At 40.8% G+C, this 20,321-nt stretch overlaps 1 long non-coding RNA gene across 1 annotated transcript in view; it reads left to right on the plus strand.

Annotated features, from left to right (window-relative positions):
* Positions 1–10,299, plus strand: part of LOC103471236 (uncharacterized) — a 51,575-nt gene extending 41,276 nt beyond the window's left edge. Inside the window, exons 2-3 of the long non-coding RNA XR_534610.1 lie at positions 8,766–8,898; positions 10,152–10,299. This is a non-coding gene — a long non-coding RNA (uncharacterized LOC103471236). The remainder of the gene's footprint in view (positions 1–8,765; positions 8,899–10,151) is intronic.
* Positions 10,300–20,321: the final 10,022 nt, after the last annotated feature.

Below are 20,321 nucleotides of genomic sequence, written 5' to 3' on the forward strand. Positions count from 1 at the left end.
CTTTCAAGCTTAAAGCGCCATCTTCACCTCCAAATGCGGTCACAAATGGTAATCCACACCATGCTGACTGCGTCTGAGCAGCACTTTGGCCTACTCATCACTTAAATGCTGTTTTCAAATAATGTTTCTACATCTAAATCATGCTAGTGGTAGAAATCAAATATTGCATCTGCAATATTTGATGTTACTGTTGATACTTCGTTTCCTGCCATTTTTATTTTTCCCCATCGACTTTAATATTTTGTTTGTGTTTTAATCAGGGATGTCCTGATCCCAGGCCTTTGTTGATTGGCAGTGGAATCTATGATAAAACTTAACTAAAACTTAACTTCTGCATACATGTCCCCCAGCAGGAACTCACATGTTTGCTGTACGGGCTTTGTACATGATTATTTTTTGTTCAGAGTCTCAACAATTCACCCTTTACTGCGACGTTCACAGGAAGAGAGAAGCTATTTTGGCTACTACGGCTCACTGCCTGCCTGTCATGGGACTTTTTTTCTTTTTTGTTTACACATGACAACCTGTGGAACAGAACAAAAATACAGAATGATGCTAACTATCAACAAGTCACCTCAAAGCAGATAATCAGAATGCTAATTTTAGAAATGCACGTCAGCTTACCCGCTCTGCGTGAAGTGAGTTTATTGAAGACTGTAGCTGTTTGTGTTGGGTCACATAAAGACAACTCGCTTGTCTGCCTTCTCGCACATGAACTAGAGTGATATACAATCCATATATGGGTTTAATGTGACACTTCAGTGCTATAACAGCCTCAGTACTTTTGGAAAGGCTTGCCACAAGGTGTATGGCTCCTATTAGTTTATCCAGAGAAACTCCTTGTAGCTTATAAATTATAGAGTACTTATACTTATCTAGCAACCCAGAACAGGAGCATCTAGTTTATATACTTAACTCAACCCAGAACAGGAATTAGAGCAAACTTACAATCCTGAAAAACTCTTCAGTTTGTCTAGAGAAACTACTCATTACCTTAGGTCAACATTTGTCATTAAACTTTTAATATCGGCGCAAGAGAAACTCCTGTTGGTTTACAAATCTGGAACAAACTTAGAAAGTACCATCTAGTTTTATCAGGTTTAGATGGACGTGCTGTTGGGACAAAACATTCTCTACTCTAATGCCATAAATGTCATTGCTGATTGAGCCAAGGAATACAATCACAATCCTAAAATGTCTGATTAGGAGGAAATATATTTTATTTGTGGAACCATCAACTTTGGAGGTCTAATGACTCAAATTGGTATCAGAGACAAAGAATTGCTCAGCTTACATATCTTGTTATTGTTTTTATATTGCTTCATTGCTATAGTTACGTGGATGTGTTAGTCCTTTAATTTCTTTTCTTGCCTTATTCTCGTACAGCTCGGGGCTGTCACAGAAATAATTGTGCTACAATGACAATAAAGCTGTTCTTGATCTTGAAAATTGTTATTGGCTGGTGGCGCAACTGAAACGTTTCTCAATAGCTGTAAAACAACAACTTGGTGTGTTTTACAGAAGCTATGAATGAGCAAAAGGCATGTAAATCATAGCTACTAAATAAACGAGTGCTGCATCTAGACGTGATGACATAAATAACGCAGTGACCCAAGATGTTTAGCATCTCTTAGCAGCAGTCCTAATTAATGCATTTTTCAAGGTGTAAAAATGTAAACTTTTCAGCCTCAGAAGTTTCACAACTGCAAGGAAGATCTCTTGGCCGTCTTCTCTTTCCTGTCAAAGTGCGGCGAGTTCGTCTTCATCCTTGGCGTCTCATCTTCACTCAGTTTTCCCCCCCCTTTCTCGCCCTCCTTCGCTCCGCTTCTCTTTCACACCTTGCGTCCCGCGGTGGTTGACATGTGTCTCGGGGATGTTTCTGACTCCGTCTCTTCCTGCTCCGTCTCACAGCTCCATTTAGGTCAGCCCTCGAACCTGAAACAATGTGACGGCCTACCCACTTCTCTCACACCCTTTTACATATCTCCCCTTTCATTTCCTGAGCTGCCCCTGTCCTTTCTTCTTTAGTCTCACAGTTTTCACCACACGAGTTGTCAGTCTGAAGTTGCACTTGTACGATCTGTGTTTTGTTGATCTGTCAAGTTCCCTCTCCTCTCCTCTCCCCCCGCACCCTCCATCCCGGCTAAGCTCTCCTCAGCTGTTTGTTTCCACTCTCGGCTCCGGCAGACTCATTATCTTTGTAGAACAGCGCCGTGCTTCCGTCAGCAGCGATTAGCAGCGTTTTGTTCTAACATTGTTGGGGATGGACAGTGTGATAATTGACGAATGAAGATGTGGCATTTTCTAATCTTGCGACGCACAAACTATGTCATGGTAGATATAAGCTGCGGTTAAGTTTTCCATAGCACTAAAGCTTGCATTGATCATAATCCAATTAAAGTATATAAAAAAGAGAGAGAGAGAGACAAAGTAAAAGGATGGGAGAAAATGAAATGCTTGTTTTGTAAAACAGGAAGAAATCGGCTGGAATCGATTTTGCTGAGTTCTCAGAACTGATGAAGTGAAGGCATTTAAAGATCAAATGAAAACTCTTTTAGTTAATATAATTAATTTGGAGTCCTTTTGATAAGTGGTAATGACTTGGAGATTATTGGTTTAAATGAATAGTTCTGTTGCTTGGGGGTTATGAGTTGCAAAGGAGAAACACTATCCTACTTTCAAAGTTCCCGAGGAGACAAAGGAATGTTTTTTTTTAATACAGTAAGAAAATTAGACTCATCTATAAACAAATTACCGCTGCTTTAATTCCCTTTTAGATTAAACTGCAGTTGTAATAAGACGGCGTCTCGGAGGGGATGCTTGCAAGCAGAAAGAGAAGACGCATTTGTAATTAAAGGTGGAATAATAGTTTTCTCATTAAACAAATGTTTGTTCAGGAGACGGATGTCGCTTCAGAGATGCAGTGCCTTTCAAAAGTATTCACATCCCCTGAACATTTTTTTCAGGTTACAACCACAAACTTTAATGCATATTTTGTATTTTTGCATAATGGATTAACACTAAACGGTGCATAGTTTTCAATTCGGAAGGTACACGATACATTTACAGGTAATCTGGAAAGTAGGGTGTATATAGAGTCTCTTTTGCTGCAGTTACAGAAACCAGCCTTTGACCTCTCCAGATGCCAGATCTGAAAGAGACTCAAGTCCAGTTATTCTTTGCCCAACAGCTGGAGCTGCATCTGGCTGTGAAGAGATTTTAAGTTGGATTTCATATTTATTGTCGCCCTGTTGGAAGTTGAACCTCCATCTCGGTTGCAGATCTTTTCCAACCTCAACAGGTTTTACCCCAGTACATCCCTGTATTCAGCTCCACGACTGTTTATTTAAGGCTTTCACAGAACAGCTGAATTCATACTGAGACAAAATAACAAGAAAATAGACTATTTCCAAATTAGATTTGATTTCTGGTTTGATTTGATTTGGTGGTTCACTTCAAATGCTCAGATATTTTAAACCACTGGCTTCTTATTGTTGCTCTGGTGCAGTTTGTATGGTCTGCCTACTTATTGCAAAGCAATGCGGTAGGAGGACTCTTTCAGCAAACTAGAGGCGATGCTGTTTTTCATTGGAAACATACGAGAATCTTGGTGACTGGCGGTGAGACGTTCGGACTTCTCCGTCAAGACGGTCCTGATCCTCGTGGATTGTTTTGCTACTGGGCATAAAAATTACAAAAACATTCAACTCACAGACAAAACTTTCTGTTTATTCCCTGAATGTTTTTTGTGAGACGGCGCTGGTAATGTTATTATTGCTCAGATACACCGCAGGCCCTTTCCCATGCTGTCAGCTAATGCTGATGATGCCCTCTCCTCGGTTGTCGCTCCGCACATGCACCAATGATGGGCTCAAAACAAGTACTTTCAGCACGACTGACTCTCTCTTATCATAATTTGATTATTTTAATGATCTTGTTACTAAACCTCAGACAGTGCGCTTACATCCTCGCCCCTGAGGCTAAGCCATGGTTGAGCGCATTGTATGAATCTCACATGAGGCTCTGAAAATGTCCAAACGTGACAATATATACAGTGGTGTGTTTATCCATGTGTGTGCATTCAATTGCTCGTGTGCTCATGTGGCGCTCGCCACAGACGAGCCCAGCCACAGTGACCACAGCCACACCTCCCTAACCCTCCCGACATGGAGAACAAGAGGAAGATTATGGAAAATTATTTGCATAAAACAGCCCGGCACACTATTAGTCAAACACCACAGCCAGAGGGGGCTTGATTGTGGCGTTTCATCATCGAATATTGAATTATCTGGATTAATTTAACGCATTTAGGCCTGTGTGTTTTCCCCAGCTCACAACTCTCCCATCTCTTTGTTAGCGATAATTGCGCTAAGTGGGTCATCTCCATCTGAGCTCCTTTCTTTTTCCTCTCTTTGTGGCATTAGCATTTTAAACTTCTTAAACAAAGTTTGGCAAGAAACGCAGCGATACAACCGCAGTGATTCACTCGGCGCTCTGGATGAAAGGCTGAAGAAGCAGGCGGTTGACTCAGACGGTGGAGGAGTGGAGCATGGGAACAAGATGGGTCAGGCTCTGGGAAAAAAAAACAACAAAAGAACACAACAAAAAAAACATCTTTAATCTTTGTCGCATATAGAGACGGAAACCTATGTGCTGATTTGGCATGTGTGATCACCAGGTACAGTAATGTAAAGCAGGTTATGCAACCCAGGGCAAGCACTGGTTTCAGGAGCCACGGTGAGAAATATTGGATAAAAATAAAAAAGCAAATAAAAGCAGATAATGAAACGAATCAAAGAGGTTGCCATGGTAATGGCCGCTTCATTTTGTGACGTAACGCATTCTGGTGGCTTCGATTGTTGTCTCTTCAGCAGACTGATCTGATGAGGGAAAAACAACTCGCTACGTGTTCGTCTTGGAGCCAAAGATGGAAGGTTTCTGGATCCCTGAAGGCTCCAAAGAAGGAGAAGAGTCACATTGATGACAACGCTGAGTAAACGACAAACATGATCTAAAGTTTTATTCCTAAATATCGACTCACTGACCTCTAGCGCCTGATTCAGTTACTAGTTTAGGGACATGCCATGTGGGAGACGTATGAATCCAAAATCAACCATGTGACCCTACAACCAAAATGCTGTGTGTGGTAGAAAACTAACACTGCGCAGTGAACACACCATCCAGTGAAACTTCGTGTTGGCAGCGTCATGCTGTGGGGATGCTTTACAGTAAAGACGGTCAGCATCGATGGGAAAATTTGAATCATATATGAGGTTGAATTGTGACGAAGTACAAAACCATTTAAGAGAGATTAAGACTTTGAAAGAATACATGAGATGAGATATGTGTCTGCTGTGACATCTTTCAAACAAAAAAGTACTAAACGTTATTTTTTAATGTGGCAAAAATATTTTTAATTGATAATTTTGTGTAAAACATTTTATGCTTATTGGCAATAGTAATACCAGTTTACACGATTGCTAAAAATTAAAATGGAGAAAAACTCCTTGTGCTCCTTTGTGTTGACTGTTTGGTTTTGAAACTAAAAGCATCTCAGTTTTTTTTAGGATTTCCAAGCCTTCATCCTCTACTTTCTTCCTCGAACCAAACGCTGCCTTACCTCTTAGATGTGGGGTGAAAGATTAAGAGTAAGAGGCGTGGAGTGAAATGAGATTATTTGTAAGTCTGCCAGCCATCTTTATCTGTGAGGGAGACAAGTGCTGAGGAAGCTCACAGAGGAAATATGGCTGTTAAGTCATCATGCAGTTCATTAGCACGTTGCTTAATTGGTGTCTAATTGATCGTGGATGTTTTGTAAAGCTGTGAACCTCGGGTTTCTTTGGCACCAGGAGCTTCTCAGAAGACTCACACAGTCAGCAGAAGTTGATCCACACAGCTGCTAAAAAACAGGGAACAACAAGATTTTGCTTATCGTTTAGGCAACTTGCAGATTTACTGTGAGTAAAAAACCAGTTTTATAATAACCTTCATCAATAGTTTTCCTGGCAGCCTAGAGATCTGAAAAGTTTCTTTGGATTTTGGCACGTTTTTCCTCAGACTGACATATCAAATGCCTCCTCTGCCCCCAGTCAGGGAGATCTCAGCGAGCGCCGCAGAGTGGACCCGCCACTGTAGAGAGGAGATTAAACAAAACAAATAGTCTCTGTGTCGCTTATTAAAAACCTAGGTTGAATGGGGCCTCTCTTTCTGTCAAAATCATCCCTTCCACTCAAATATTCGATTTGGTCGAATATGGGAGAGGTGGCCAAGCTTCATTGATAGAGCTTAAAAACAAGTGGTCATAATCAGCTATTATTGGCTAAAATGTATTTGTGAAACAAACTTTACTCAATCACAAAGATTGCATCAGACTGTAGCTATGGTAACAGAACAATCAAACTTGGAAGATGATTTTTTTTAACTAAAAAGTAAGTTTGCCATTGAAGTCCTAAGTTTTAATACTAAGCAATTTGAAATATTTAAGTTTATATTATTAATTTGGAAACTATATGCTTTTTTCCACCCTCACACACAAGGAAATGTATCCACCTTTTTTTTTAACAAAAGCTTTTAGTTTTTTTTACATTAAAACCTGAACACAGACAGAAAATGGCAACACATTTCCTGATGGAGATATATTCTTTAAAGGTTTTATTGACTCTAGTGGCCTTTATTTGAAAGTTAATTGACAGGAAAGTTGGTAATGAGAGAAGGAGGAAGACGTGCGGCAAAGGTCACGAGGCCGGGAATCGAACCTGCTACAGCCACGTCAAGGACTAAAGCAACCCTCCAGGAGTTGGGCTTAACCCCTGCGCCACCACAGGACACCCTGAAGAAGATATTTAAAAAAAATTACAAGTTGTCTTTTTTTACAAGTTCATGTAACGTTTACAACTCTAAAGAAATCTTATTTAGCTGGACTGAGGTCAAGTATAGCTCTTGTAAACTTTAAAATCTTGACTTATAAAGGTGGCAAAAGTCCAAGTAGTGTGCATTGAAATGTGTAATTTTAATGTAATAGAAGCTTACAGGGTAAACTTTCACTTTTTCAGGTCATTGGATTTTTATGTTTCACTAATGCAATAAGGCTTCCTGCCTAAGAACATGTAAATCTGCCAAAATACTGTCCCTGTACACCATTTGCTGCTGAACAGGAAGTTGTAATAACTCCCAAAAGCATTGTTCATTCTGACCCACATTTCAAGGTCTCAGCAGTCCTGGCCTGAATGCATTCTTGTATCATTTCAAGTGACTTCTGCTGTAAATGCATAAATTTGTTGTAACTCATAAGCCTCTACTATACAGGCTGGAGCATCGCTGAGATTTGGCCGTTTTAACTATTTGGATTTGTAGTTTTCGGCCTTTAATAACACACAGCTTTCAAAAGACACATGACGAAAAAGCAGCTCATAAAACTTATTTACTTAAATTTAATCTAACTTCCACTTGTATCTGCGTCTTCTTCAACAGTTTCAAACCCAGGTACGTAAACGCTGACCTGTGCCTGAAAGTCTTTATAAGTGAGTGAAGGGGAAAAAGACATGATGTATCCCTGCATCTCATTTTTGACATCTGTTTTTTCCTATTTTTGTGCTTGCGTTATTTTTTCATTCTGGGCGCTTTCCATCTCCCCCTGTCACGTTGTGACGAGAGCTCACCTGTGAATAATTCATGAGAAGCAGCACGTACGATTACGCTGGTTAAAAAGTAATGAGGCGTAGCCATAATAAAAAAACTTGTCTGGCATTGTTTTACCAAGTGTCTCTTGCCCCGCGATGCTATTGGTGGGGCCTCAGTTCACATGAAAGCACATCCTTGTCGCACCTGACAGGGAGCGGCGTTAAGAGGAAGAAAACAAGAAAACACAAGCTTGGCCCGTGGAGCAGGTGTTTAAAACTCAGACACAGCAGAGCCCCCTTCCACACACACCCCTCCTCGGCACAGTGTGATCTAGCCCCGGCTATGAGCTGTCACTGGCAGCTTTTCATGTCTGAGCTCGGGAAAGATCAGTAGACTCCCCGTCTGAGCTCGGAGGCCTTTGATAATCGATGGAGCTTACAGTGGTGCTTTGTAACGACAGCAACTGTTCGCGGCCCAATCAAACCGCGCCGCTGTCCCCCCCTGTTTGTTCCCAGGATTGTGCGGGTTATTTCCTGTTTGACTTAAAATGAGGCCTTGTGCTTTATGAGCGCTTCGGTGTTGACAGCGAGAAGATGCATCGGCGTTACAAAGCTTCTCTTTTCAGAGGCGCTTGCCGCAATATGTGTGTTTTCAGCACAAATCGACATGGTTTTTGGAACAATCCAATCTTTACATAACTTTTGCCCTGACACACTATGAGTTTGATGGTCGTCTGACTCATCCATGACACCAAAAGGAAGCTATTATTGTGTTATTAGTCACAGGTCATGATCTGCCAGAAAGAAGAATCGATCAAATTTAGAAAAGGAATTGGTATAATTAGAAATGTGTCAGAATTACATAGTGTAAAGAAGCAATAATTATACCTTATCTAACATGTTTGTCCGAAATATAGTGATTTTTTTTCATGTTAATAAAGAAAAAAATTGGTGTTTCTGACTCTCTTTGTTCTTCTGTCTGGTTGGTGACCAACATAAATAAATAAATCCAGTTGTACAAACCTTTAACTATTTTGTTTCTGTGTGACACATTTAGCCTAAGGTGTCGTTTGCATTCATTGACAAAAATGTCGTTTTCACTGTAGTTCTAATTGTTACATGTAACTCTTCTCATGTTTTCCCCAGACACTTGGTAATCCTGTGACGATATGTGTGTGAAAGTTTGGTATTCCGTACAAAATCTGAGTGATCCTAAGATCCTAAAAGTTGGTCGAGCTGCATTGCTGTTGGAGCCACTTCAGGAATTTGACATGGCGAGGTGAGTGTGTCTTCATCGGTGCAGACAGTGCGTCTGCATGTAGTAGTAGCTTATACGTACGGCATCTCTGAACTGTGTGCTGCATGTCACAAAACTTTATGACCTGCCAAAAATACTTATGGCAGTCTGGTTTGGCTGGAGGTTAAGTTACCTAAACTTTTATAAAAGTCATACCACAGCATTATACATCCTAAGCAACATTTCTTTGTATGCTCTTAAAACGCAGGCAGAAACAAAGTATTGCGAAAGGCTTATTATGCGTCTGCCTAAGCATTGATACAATACTTTATAAATAGGGGAGTCCTGTTTTTTTAATTTGTCTTCTGTACGCTCTCCATACTTCCCCTTCAATGGTCTTTCACGACAGTTTTTAATCATCTGAAGCAACATATTTTACCATTAAAGACATTCATAGTGACTTGAGGTCTGTTTGCAAGAAAGCAGTTGGGGACAATCAATGTCATTTATGCTGAGATGGTTGTACAATTTATTTTTGGAATGAATATCACTTGATTTAGAATCACAATCCATGTAAATATAAAAATCTAAAACCTTTAGCCACAAAGGTTGAAGGAAGAAACTATTCAAAACATTTCTTCATAACTATTTGACCCAATGACACCGTTTGGGTTTGAATCATGAAGGTTGTGCAGGAAACAAGATATAGAAACATGTTGAAGTTCCAAGGTATCTGGAATTTGTTCAAAATGTTGCCCCCCTTTCTTTCCATTTTCTAACCTCAGGTATTCCACACCTTCAGTCTATTTTGGTCACACCAATTTATTATTCAGGAACTGTGAATCTAATTAACAATTGAACATGCACAGATGGTGCTCTTGACCTCCCGTGAGAGCAGTGTGTGTGTGTGTGTGTGTGTACATAAGCTGAAACAACTGACACATGTGTCTCTGTTTTTATGTGAACACACAGAACCTGGATAGATTTACTTTATTAAGACTGACTTTCCACAGAGAGGACATTCAAAGGTGATGTCCCAAATTGTTTCTCTCTACAAAAGAAACGATAATAGATAAAAGCACAAAAAGTGAAAGAGTGAACTGATATCTAAAAGTAATATTTGTTTAGAAGAGCAACTTTTTTCATTGAAATCTGAACAGGTTATTAGAGCCCTTTGTGTTACAAATTAAATGTGATGTCAGAGAAACAATGAGCATAAAGACTAAGTTGATTCATAGTGTTTGGTAACAGCATGTTTTTTTTTTTGTTGTTTTTTTGTTTTTTTTTGGGTCTAGTTGCCTTTATTTGACAGTCAATTTGACAGGAACGGGGGAAGACATGCAGCAAAGGTCGCCAAGGTCGGGAATCGAACCTGCAAAAGCCGCGTTGAGGACCAAGGTCTCCACACGTGGGTTGTGCCCAACCCCTGCACCACCACAGCACACCCAGGTACTGACGTGTTTTAGTTGCACCAGGTCACTCGTATAAAAGAAGTACAGTTTTGTCATCCCTCTTCCTTAAAGCACCACTAAATCTTGAGATGTAACACATCCAACCAAAAAAATAATAAATAACCAGAACTGGATATTTTTACCTTATTGCACCACCTGGCTCCATTTACCATTGCAGAGCGCTCTATCTCCAAACATATTATGTGTGCACATGAAGCGAAAAAGGAAGCAAGAGTGGCCAAAGCGTGCTTGTGAACGTTGGCAGCTCATCTCGGAGGTCATCACATCAGTGTGTCCTTAGGACTGTGTCTTCATTGTCACTGGCTTTCCTATATGTTTTTTTATGATTAAATCCTTATTATGATATTCTGAATTACTGCTACTGTGAGATTGCTATGTTCTTGACTGTGAGAAGCAATTTTAAGTGTGTCTGACACAATGTCATCGGCCTTTTGCAACCTTTGTTTCATAAACATTCATTCATTTTTAACACAGCTGTTCTGAAACTATCCGAATTATAACCCAATGTGCCAAATATGTTGTTTTAGGGCTTTGATACTTTCATGTTTATGTGTTTATATATGCGTCTGGTCCTCCTTGTGTGTGCAGAATATGTGAAATATGGACCGGGGATAAAGAGACAGTTTGCTGTTAATTCACCGTTCTCCAGTAGACAGACTTCACTAATGTGACATTTCCGCTGCCGTGCCCGAGAGCCGCGCACAGTCGTGCTCGTATGTTCTCGTCCGCCTCCTGTGCTTCACGATACCTGGCGAATAGGACAAGGAGTACAATGGTTTGAATATTACGTGAGGAGGGAGGCCATATTAATGGATGAAAGAGCAGGGAGCGGATTGATTGAATGGGAGAGATATAAAGAACCCACATAGTGGAGGCACACAGAGCTCACAGCGAGCTCAAGCTCCCCAAGGTTGTTTTGATATTTCCGAGCCACTTCCTCCAGTTCGGTTGTGTCTGTATACTAGAGCAAAATTGATTTGTAAGAGCACATTTATTGTGTGCATGTGTGTGTGTTATGCTGCTGATGGTAGCAGGGGGTTGCTGTGTGTTTTTGTCCAGTTTGTGAGTCACTGTTGCTTTCCTGGGGATTTTCTAGTCAAGTACCAATGCCTTCTAATCTGTGGGTTTGACCAGATCATGTTTTTCATCAGTGTCTGTGTCCTTAGCAAAATATGTAAATCCATTATCTCTATTTTGCTTGCAGAAAAAGCTAACGTTTTCTACATGCCTAGAGCTTTTTTTATATTTTTTATTGGCATCCATCACTCTTCACATCTCTCTCTTTTGGCCTCAGCTTTCAGTCTTTTCATTTAATGTCTGCTAAATCGATACTCCGAGACAAGCGTGCGGAAACGAACACAAACGGGCATGAACGCCGGCAGAAATTCAGCGAAAAAAGCCCCAAAACCCCAGTCAGGCACACACATTAAAAGGGAAAAATATCTGAGCCCTTCAACTATAATCACAATGCTCTTACTGTAGGGATAAAACTGTTTTTCTCAGAAGTCGCACAGCGTTTCACCACCCTAATGTTAGAGAGGGGCGAAAATTGACAGCCTAGATGCACAGAGTAAGTGGAAATGTGGATGAAGAGGGGGGAAAAAGCAATTCAGATAGGTAAACTTAAAAGCATCAAAGCAGACAACCAGTTCCACAAATGTGTTTCATTCACACAGACGGTAGATGGAGAGTGCACAACGCTCATCCTGCAAATGTGCACGAATGGAGCGGAGCTGAAGTAAAATGACTTGTGTCACATTTCATCGCAGAGAGCTCCTAGCGGCCCGAGCAACTGACCGGGGCTTGCCTGTTTGCATAAAAAGACAAAAAAAAAAAAACCTGATTAGGATTTTATTTTATTTTATTTTTTTAGCCTTTCAGATTGTGCCCACCCCTCACCCTGCGAAGTCACAGTTACTCAGTCTGGATCTCTGGACGATTAGGCACAATCTCACTCCAAGCATGAGCGATTCCTCTATTCCCCTCTCACCATCCCATGCCTCCCCGGCAGGGTCAGGGGACAGACAGGCCGAGGACTTCATTCCTTACGCTTCTGTCGCTTAAATCAGGTTGGATGAGTGTCATCCCCGGCTTCCCTTTAGGAGCATGGTAATCTGATTCTTTTCCTCATGCCTCTATCCTCTTTCTTATCCTTTGCCTTTAACTCACAGCTTATCCCCCAAGTCTCTTTCTCTCTCTCTACCTTAATCACGCTTGTCTTATGATTGAATTATTCCCCCGAGGAGTGGCTACGCGAGCTGCTGTGAGGCCGCTGTGCTGTCACCAACAGGCTCAGATCTCTCGTCCACGCTGCCCAGGCCACTATCGCTGCCCTTACACTTCATGCTTGCTTAGCCTATCCACCCCGGCTCTGCCCTGTCACCCTGGATCATAACCGAGGGATGAAAAGCGGGACGAAAGGGGGAAAACAAACACTGACCTCATGGGAGCCTGTTTGGTCATGTGTGAGTCTACAAGATGCTGCACAGATGAAGAGGTCGTCCAGATACAAAGCTTTACAAACCTATTATTACCTTGTGACTTTATTCACGTTTTGTCATGATAAAACCACAACAGCAATGTGTTTTAGGAGGAGTTTCTGTGCTAGATCAACACAAAGTGGTGCACTAGAGCTGAGATGAAGGAAATTGTTCTCTAATAAGAATCGAACATGTTTGAAGTGCATTTGGATTCAGGCCCTATATTCCAGTGGAGGAGGTAGCCCAGTTAGTCAATCGAGTAAGCCTGAGTGGAGATGTGGTAAGATGAGGCCTATGGTTACTTTAGAGGAGCTGCAGAGATGCGGAGCTCGGGTGAAAAGAAGGGTCAAGGAGAGTATAAGCAGAATGCCATTGTCAAAATAAATAATAGGAAGACCCATTTGCCGTCAGTCCCTGAGTTAGACTTCTGTCATTAGAGATGCCAGAGGACGTATCTATATATGTATGCATGTGTGTGTGGCCTTGTATTTGATACATTGTAAGGACAATTTTCCTAAAAATGAAAATACATCCTGAGGACCTGGTGCACCGTAAGAAGAAGTAATGTTTAGGATGATGGGTTATGCTTAGAACTAAGGTGTAGATAGAGTTTAGGTGGTGTTGGCAGCATCATGTTTTTAGGAGGGTTTTCTTCAACACCTCCCAAAAGCAGGTGTTGGAAGAATCTGTTTAGACTTGATGGCTGGAGCTAAATACAGAACAGTCCTGGAGGAAAACCTTAAAAGGTTGCAAAAGACTTGGGACTAGGGAGGATTTTCATCCTCTGTTAAGAAACCTTCAACACACAGCCACCGAAGTCAAAGTGTGTTTATGTTAGAAGTAGTTGCTGTCACCATACATAAATTTTGACATGGTAGTGTCAAAATTTTTATTCATTTCAATTTCCCCGCCCCCTCCCACACTTCACAATTATGCATTACTTTGTGTAGTTCTGACACATAAAATACCAGTGAAATGCACTGAAGTCTGTTGTACTGAAACAAATGTGAAAACACTCACAGAGGATGAACACCTTTACGAGGAATTGTGGATTTTACTATTTCAAACCCGGTTGATTCATACATAGATTAAAACGAATCCAATAATGGGTGCAACAATTTGTCAAGCACATATCTACTTTTGTAAATCCACAAAAGCAGGTCACTGGCGGGAGGCGTTTTTCTGCCATCTGCTGCCTTTGCTCAAACTGAAAAGTCACCTGCTTGCTTACGTCACTGCATGCGTGCATGCACTTTTGCAATGCGAAATTTCAAAACATCGTTTTGCAGCTTTGGGGTGAGAGAGATTTGAGATGCATTCAGACACACTGATGAGCAGCATGTTGTTGTTGCAACTACTTCTGACAGCCTCCTCGAATCGCGTGAATGAAAAGTGCAACCCAGACCTGCGCTCACTCAGGGAGTGCTGCTTTTTGTTAATTAACACAGTGGTGAAATGCATTCATGTAAATAACGAACAGAAACGTATGATAAAAGCTGACTGTGGTGACGTCTGTTGTAATCTGCTGCATCGAGTCTGTTTGCACGTTTGATGGAAAAAGAAATTCCGTTTTCAGGTTATCCTATTGATCCGCTCACTTTATAAAGACGTGCTCTGGGAGCAGTACAATATTTGCTCCTTTGTGTTCAACTCTTTTCAGAGCTCTGTGTAAAGAGACAACTTCTTTCTGTCTCCCGTCTCTGCTGAATTAGAGGCATCGTCAAGTTGTGGCCTTTGATTTTCATCACACTTTATCAGGTTGAGCGGAGAGGCCTTGAGTGACTTACCTTTACTACCCTCGCTTCCTCTCTCCGTCTCCACCGCGGCTCTCGGAATAGTCATGTGCTAGTTTCCCGGGCAACCAGCCAGGACCCTTGTCCAGGAAGGGTCGACGGACATTCAATGGGGAGAACATGAAACACTGATCGTTCTCACAAAACAGCTTCTGCTTTTATTTATAGACCGCAACATCACCTATAGGGCTGTGATATAAAGACCCATTTTCTGCCTCTTTTCATTATCGGTATGGCCTAACAAAATTGCCTGGTGTAATATTTTTTCCTCACTAAGAGGACCAGTAGGAAAATAAAAATCATCCCCCTTTGAGAGAAAATAGCCTAATTTTCCTCTTTCCTTTGGGCCAGTAAGTTACAGCAAGTAAGCTCTATTAATGTAAAGCAGGAAATCACAAGTTGGGAAGAGATAGAAAATAAAAACTAAACCCAGCAGGCAGGACATGAGAAACCCTTTCTGGTTACATCCTCACTAACAGTAATAACCTTATTATCAGAGTCACATAGTGGGTCATTTAATATCACTTCAAGAAGTCAAGCTGGTTTCAGCCGTCCGTCAGAGTATGCAGGCCTCACCTTTACCACAGATTTAAAAAAAAAATATAAAAAAAAACTGTATCGTTTCAGTACCAGTTGACCCTGAACAAGTTTTACATTTTGTTCAGCAAATTAAAATTCATCAAACATTTCACAGTCCACATCTTTGATAAATAAGACATTATGTATATCGTGATACTTTGGTTCCATCCGCCTTGGCAGCATGAATACAATCTGACATTGCAGCACAGAGAGCTGCACAGGTCTTTGTTCATTGTCTATTAAGAAACAGATTGCTTTTCGTCGGTTGCACATAATTAAAAATCTCTAAATACCATATTTTGCCTCCATTGGCTTTTGCTCCATTGAAGATCAACTCTACTATGTTTGCCAGTTCTGCTTCTGACAGATGCATTGATTTGAACTTCCTTCAAATCAATGCAAGGACTCTATCACTTATAGAAAAAAGGATGGTTTAAACTCCAATCTTGTAACCTTGAACAGAGTTATGTGGATGAATTGATTGACTAGATATTACTGTCTGGAGAGTCGATGTAAACAGTTAACCTGGAGCAGATGTCGGGATCAGCTCTATTCAAGAAAAAAGCTAAGTGAATAAACGTACATCAAGATGCACCAAAGTAGGAACTACCAAGATTGCTGGAAGTAAACTATTTTCTTTGAGTGTGTTGGTATCAGTAATGCATATTTTGTTAACTAATCCAATAATAAAATATGTCATGGAATACCTTAAACTAGATGTTGCAATAGTTTTTGGACCAAAATGAAACATTTTATTAAGGGGGAACGTTTTCAGGGTTTTTGCAACTGCAGCTAAGCTCCAGCTACTTCACTTGAAGATTTTACCCTTCAGAATAAATGTGCAACTCTTTGAGTTGGAACTACAGAAGAAAGATCAGGTTAGATTGTATGTTTTAGTAAATCAGGAAAGCTTTGGGCCTTTATAAATGCATGCATGAATAGACGACAGTAAACGTCAGTAAAAAAAAAAACAGTCCAGAATGAGTGCAGGTGAAAAAATAACTTTGTAATAAGTGTGAAACCTGACTGAGTAAATCTGAGTGAGGGTTGGACTCATGTGTTACCAAAGTTTGGTGGAATTAAGAACCCTGGCAGCTGAGATTTAGAGATTTTGAAGTAATTTAAGAGCTTTAGTGCGAAATCCCAACCAAGCTTCACTGCAGTAGCCCAAATGGGAGGTTATGAAGGAAAGTAAGAGATCTTCTCTCACAGAGTCAGAAAGTGATGATCAACGTCAGGAGTTTTTACTCAAGTAAAGACTAATTGAAGAAACACAAGTATTCATATAAATACGACAAACTTTCTAACCAAGAGGGACAAAAGAAAATGGGATCTCCTACATTTTTCACTGCCCCAGAAAGCAGTGATACTGCTCACCAATAGGGGGTGCTGTTTCCCATCTTCTTATCACGGTAACCAGAGTCTCAGAGGTGAACAGTGTTACTGTTTTACTCTGTGGTGATGAATATGAGTCAGTGGGCGATGTGACCTTACCATATATATGTTTGAGGATCCCCACCAGCAAAGGCCCTCAGGGTCGACTAGAGACGGGTCCAAATTTGTACTTGTCTTAAATTTAATACTCTTAAAACACAACAGGGGGAAGAGTGGGTAAAGGTCACAGGTATAGTTCGCCTTTTATGAGTGTACCTTGTTTAGTTTGTTCCAATATGACAACAAACAAAACAGAAATATTCAATTATGATAATGGTTTTATTACACACAGAGCCTTATGAAAGTAATATAACAAGCCTTTCACGTTTTGTCGAGGTGCAACCACAAACCTTCACTTTGGATTGGGATTTTATGAGAAAAATTTAACTTAGTAGAAAATAACTGGGTTAAAAAATATTGCTTGATATTTTTTATTTTTATAGATCCACAATAGGGGAAGACGAACTGAGACGTATACAGGACAATCATGGGTAAAAACTGTTGGAGACTGCAAAAGAGTTGACCACTGGGTCAGAGGTTCACCTTCCAACAGGACAGTGACCAAACACACAGAGCTACAGTGGTTGAGACATAAACCTGCTTTCTGAAGAAGAACATGCACAAACTTGATTTTCAAAATGAGCAAAGCTGGTAGATTCTCAGACTTTGCAGCCACAAAAGCAGCCAAAAGGTAGTTATAAGATGTGTTTATTCATGGGGATCAGTTTCGGATTTTCTTTTGTAAAAAGAAAAGCACTTCAAAATCATGACCTACTTTGTGTTGCTCTCAATAAAATATATGGAAGTTTTGTGATGTAACCTGATATATGATTACTTTGGCCAGACATTGTAGGTACTTGTGCTATGGAGTTGTCCCGAGTCCCTCTTTTCCAGTCCTTTTAGCCATACGAGTGGTTTTAGATCTCAGGCCAAAACCAGCATTTAATACTTTTTATTTAGTGACTTTTCACTCTTTATTGCGCACAAAAAACACTAATGGAGGGTTTTTTGTTGGTAGGACTTATGTTGGCCACAGCTTTCCCACAACAAGTGCCAAATTCTGAGAGGACATTTCCACATATTTGAAAATACAGAATGGATTCATGCAGCCGTAAGAAGCAAAAGCAAAATTTGGTGCTGCCACGGAAACCTTATGAACCAAATGAAATTCACAGCTCATTTAGGATTTCATTGGAAGTGCAAAAAAAACAACAAAAAAAACAAGAAGAAATCACCATTAAACATTCAAGAATAAAATAGTCCTTTTGAAAACAAGTTATCTTTTCCTGACGTTAATTATATCATCTGACCTGGAATAGCAAAAGCAAATGAAAATTACACAAAACTAATTTTGTAAGTTAAAGTAAAAATCCAGCAACAGACCTTGAATTAAAGAAACGGCATTCATTTCTAAAATTTTCTATTGCTTTCACGTATTTAAGTTTTATCTGTGCTGTTTTTATTTACTGAAATAATTTTAAAAATTACAAAAAAAAATCAAAAAAAAAAATCAAAAAAAAAAAACTGAATTATGCTGCTTGTCTAAATTTCAATTTTAAACAAAGAAAAAAAATTGTGAAGAGAAATGACATTAAAGAGCGCATGTTCTCAAATTCCTGTCCTGTTTGGCAGATTAGAGGAGTCGCAGTCCTTCAGTTTCATGGAATAACCCTACATTTTCATGTAATGAAGCCCTTAAGATCTGAAGAGCATCAAGAGACATATCTAAGAGAAGTGCCTTCACTTTTTATTCATGTTCCTTCCCCTTTTCTTTTTCAAGTGATATGCAACTTCAGAGAGAGGACGGTGAGGGAGACGCTCACACACACACACACACGCACACGCGCACACACACAGTGGGAGAGGAAGAGAGACTGGGAATGTTTTCCGATAGAAATGAGGCGAGCCGAAGTAGACTCTTGAGTTGTGAGGCTGTCACTGCTCAGTTCAAAACATTCTGGCATGCAAAACAGCCAAAAGCCCTAAAAACCTGTTCTATGACTTCTCTTTGAACACCACGGAATCTCATTCATAAGCAGGTCAGGCGACTTGAAACTCTGATAAACTCTAAAGATTAGATTCAACCTGCTAAATGTTTGCTGAATGGCTAGAAATTTAACTTCGGCAAATTTATGATGACTTTTTGTTTTTGCTTTTGTCAATGGAGACCCTTGTCGCGGCTATTGGCACACAGTGGGGAGTGAATTTGTCATAACCGCAAGTATGCATTGGAAATACACACACACACTCGCACACATCCGCATGTACATGCACGCACTCACGCGTACACACGCACACACACGCACACACACATACACACATGTTTCTCATATTGTGGAGGACAGCTGCAGGGGTGTGGAAGCCTTGGGAAAATGGATCATGGAATCAGGCCAGTCAACTTCCTCTCTAACCGGCACCTGTTTGTCTGTATCTGCTGCTGTCTTATTTCACAATGCGTTTCCAAAACGTATAGAGATTAATCCGTAAATTCAGCAAGTAAACACTGTAGATTACTGTCACCAACACGCCTCTGCGAGAGTCTTTTGAGCTGAAGTTGTGCCGTGCGGGCAAGTAGGTACGATTTTCCGCTCGCTTGTTTGTCGCCGAGGTTTTATTCAACAGAGATTATGCAAATGTGAGTCTATTACACATCCTGGCCTAATTCACTAAGCCCTGTTATAATTAAGACACACATCCAGCGAGGGGAGAACCACACACATACACAAGGATAAGTGTTAATTTCCCAAGCAGGGAAGATGAAGCGATTCGTTGACAGGTAATACACCTTGATGTTTCTGCCGTTCTGACAACATGTGAATCTGCGAGATCATGTGTGCATAAATGCATCATGCAGCGGGGCTGTGCCTTGTGAGCACAAAGCTGAAAGGAGAGAAAGAAAAGGGGGCGACGGGGGCGTCGGGGGGGTAGACGATCTTCTCTAAAGCGGCCCAGGCAGGCATCAGCACTCAATCATCCCAGATCTGCCAGACGACACCAGCAGAGAAAACACATTACCCGTGTTGTGTCGCCTCGCCTTCTTCTCTTGTCTTCTCTTTATTATATTTAGAGCTGCCTTGCCTCAGGGTCAGGTGACAATCTGCATTCTCTCCCTGCAAGTTTTCTCAAAACTGTCTGGAGTTGTTTTCTGTATTTTATTTTTTTAGCATTGTGCTTCTCTCTCTCTCTCTCTCTCTGCTTCTCTCGCTCTCTACCTCGCTCTTAAAGGGGAGCTGTTGATGGTTTTTAATCCCTACATGAGTCCCTTTGCAGATGACTCTGCTGGCATGGTGTCAGAAAGAAACTAACAGAGAGCAGAGTTGCACATTAGACTAAAGATGAATACCCTCAGAAGGGAGTGAGGGAATAGAGGGGAAGAGGCATTTGAAGTGCTTGTCTAAGTTTTAGTAAAAAATGAGTTCTTTATAGCAGAATATAAATATATAATTGAAACACTTAAAGACATTATGAGGCTCTTTCATTTCCGCTCCCTTTTGTGTGCCGGCTGAGGTGGGAAACAGAAGGCAAGTAAACACATCTGCATATCTGAGTCATTGGTTCCAAGGGAGCTGTTATGGGCTGTCTCTGCAAATCTCTTCTCCGAGTTGCTTGGGCCCCACCAGCAACACCTCCCCTCCTCCCTCCGCCAGTCCTCCTCCCTCCGCCGCTGATGCTGGGTCAGATACTTCAGCATTCTTTCAATTGATGTG

Source organism: Poecilia reticulata, linkage group LG10 (genome assembly GCF_000633615.1).
Source record: "Poecilia reticulata strain Guanapo linkage group LG10, Guppy_female_1.0+MT, whole genome shotgun sequence".
In the NCBI taxonomy this organism is placed as follows: Eukaryota; Metazoa; Chordata; class Actinopteri; order Cyprinodontiformes; family Poeciliidae; genus Poecilia; species Poecilia reticulata.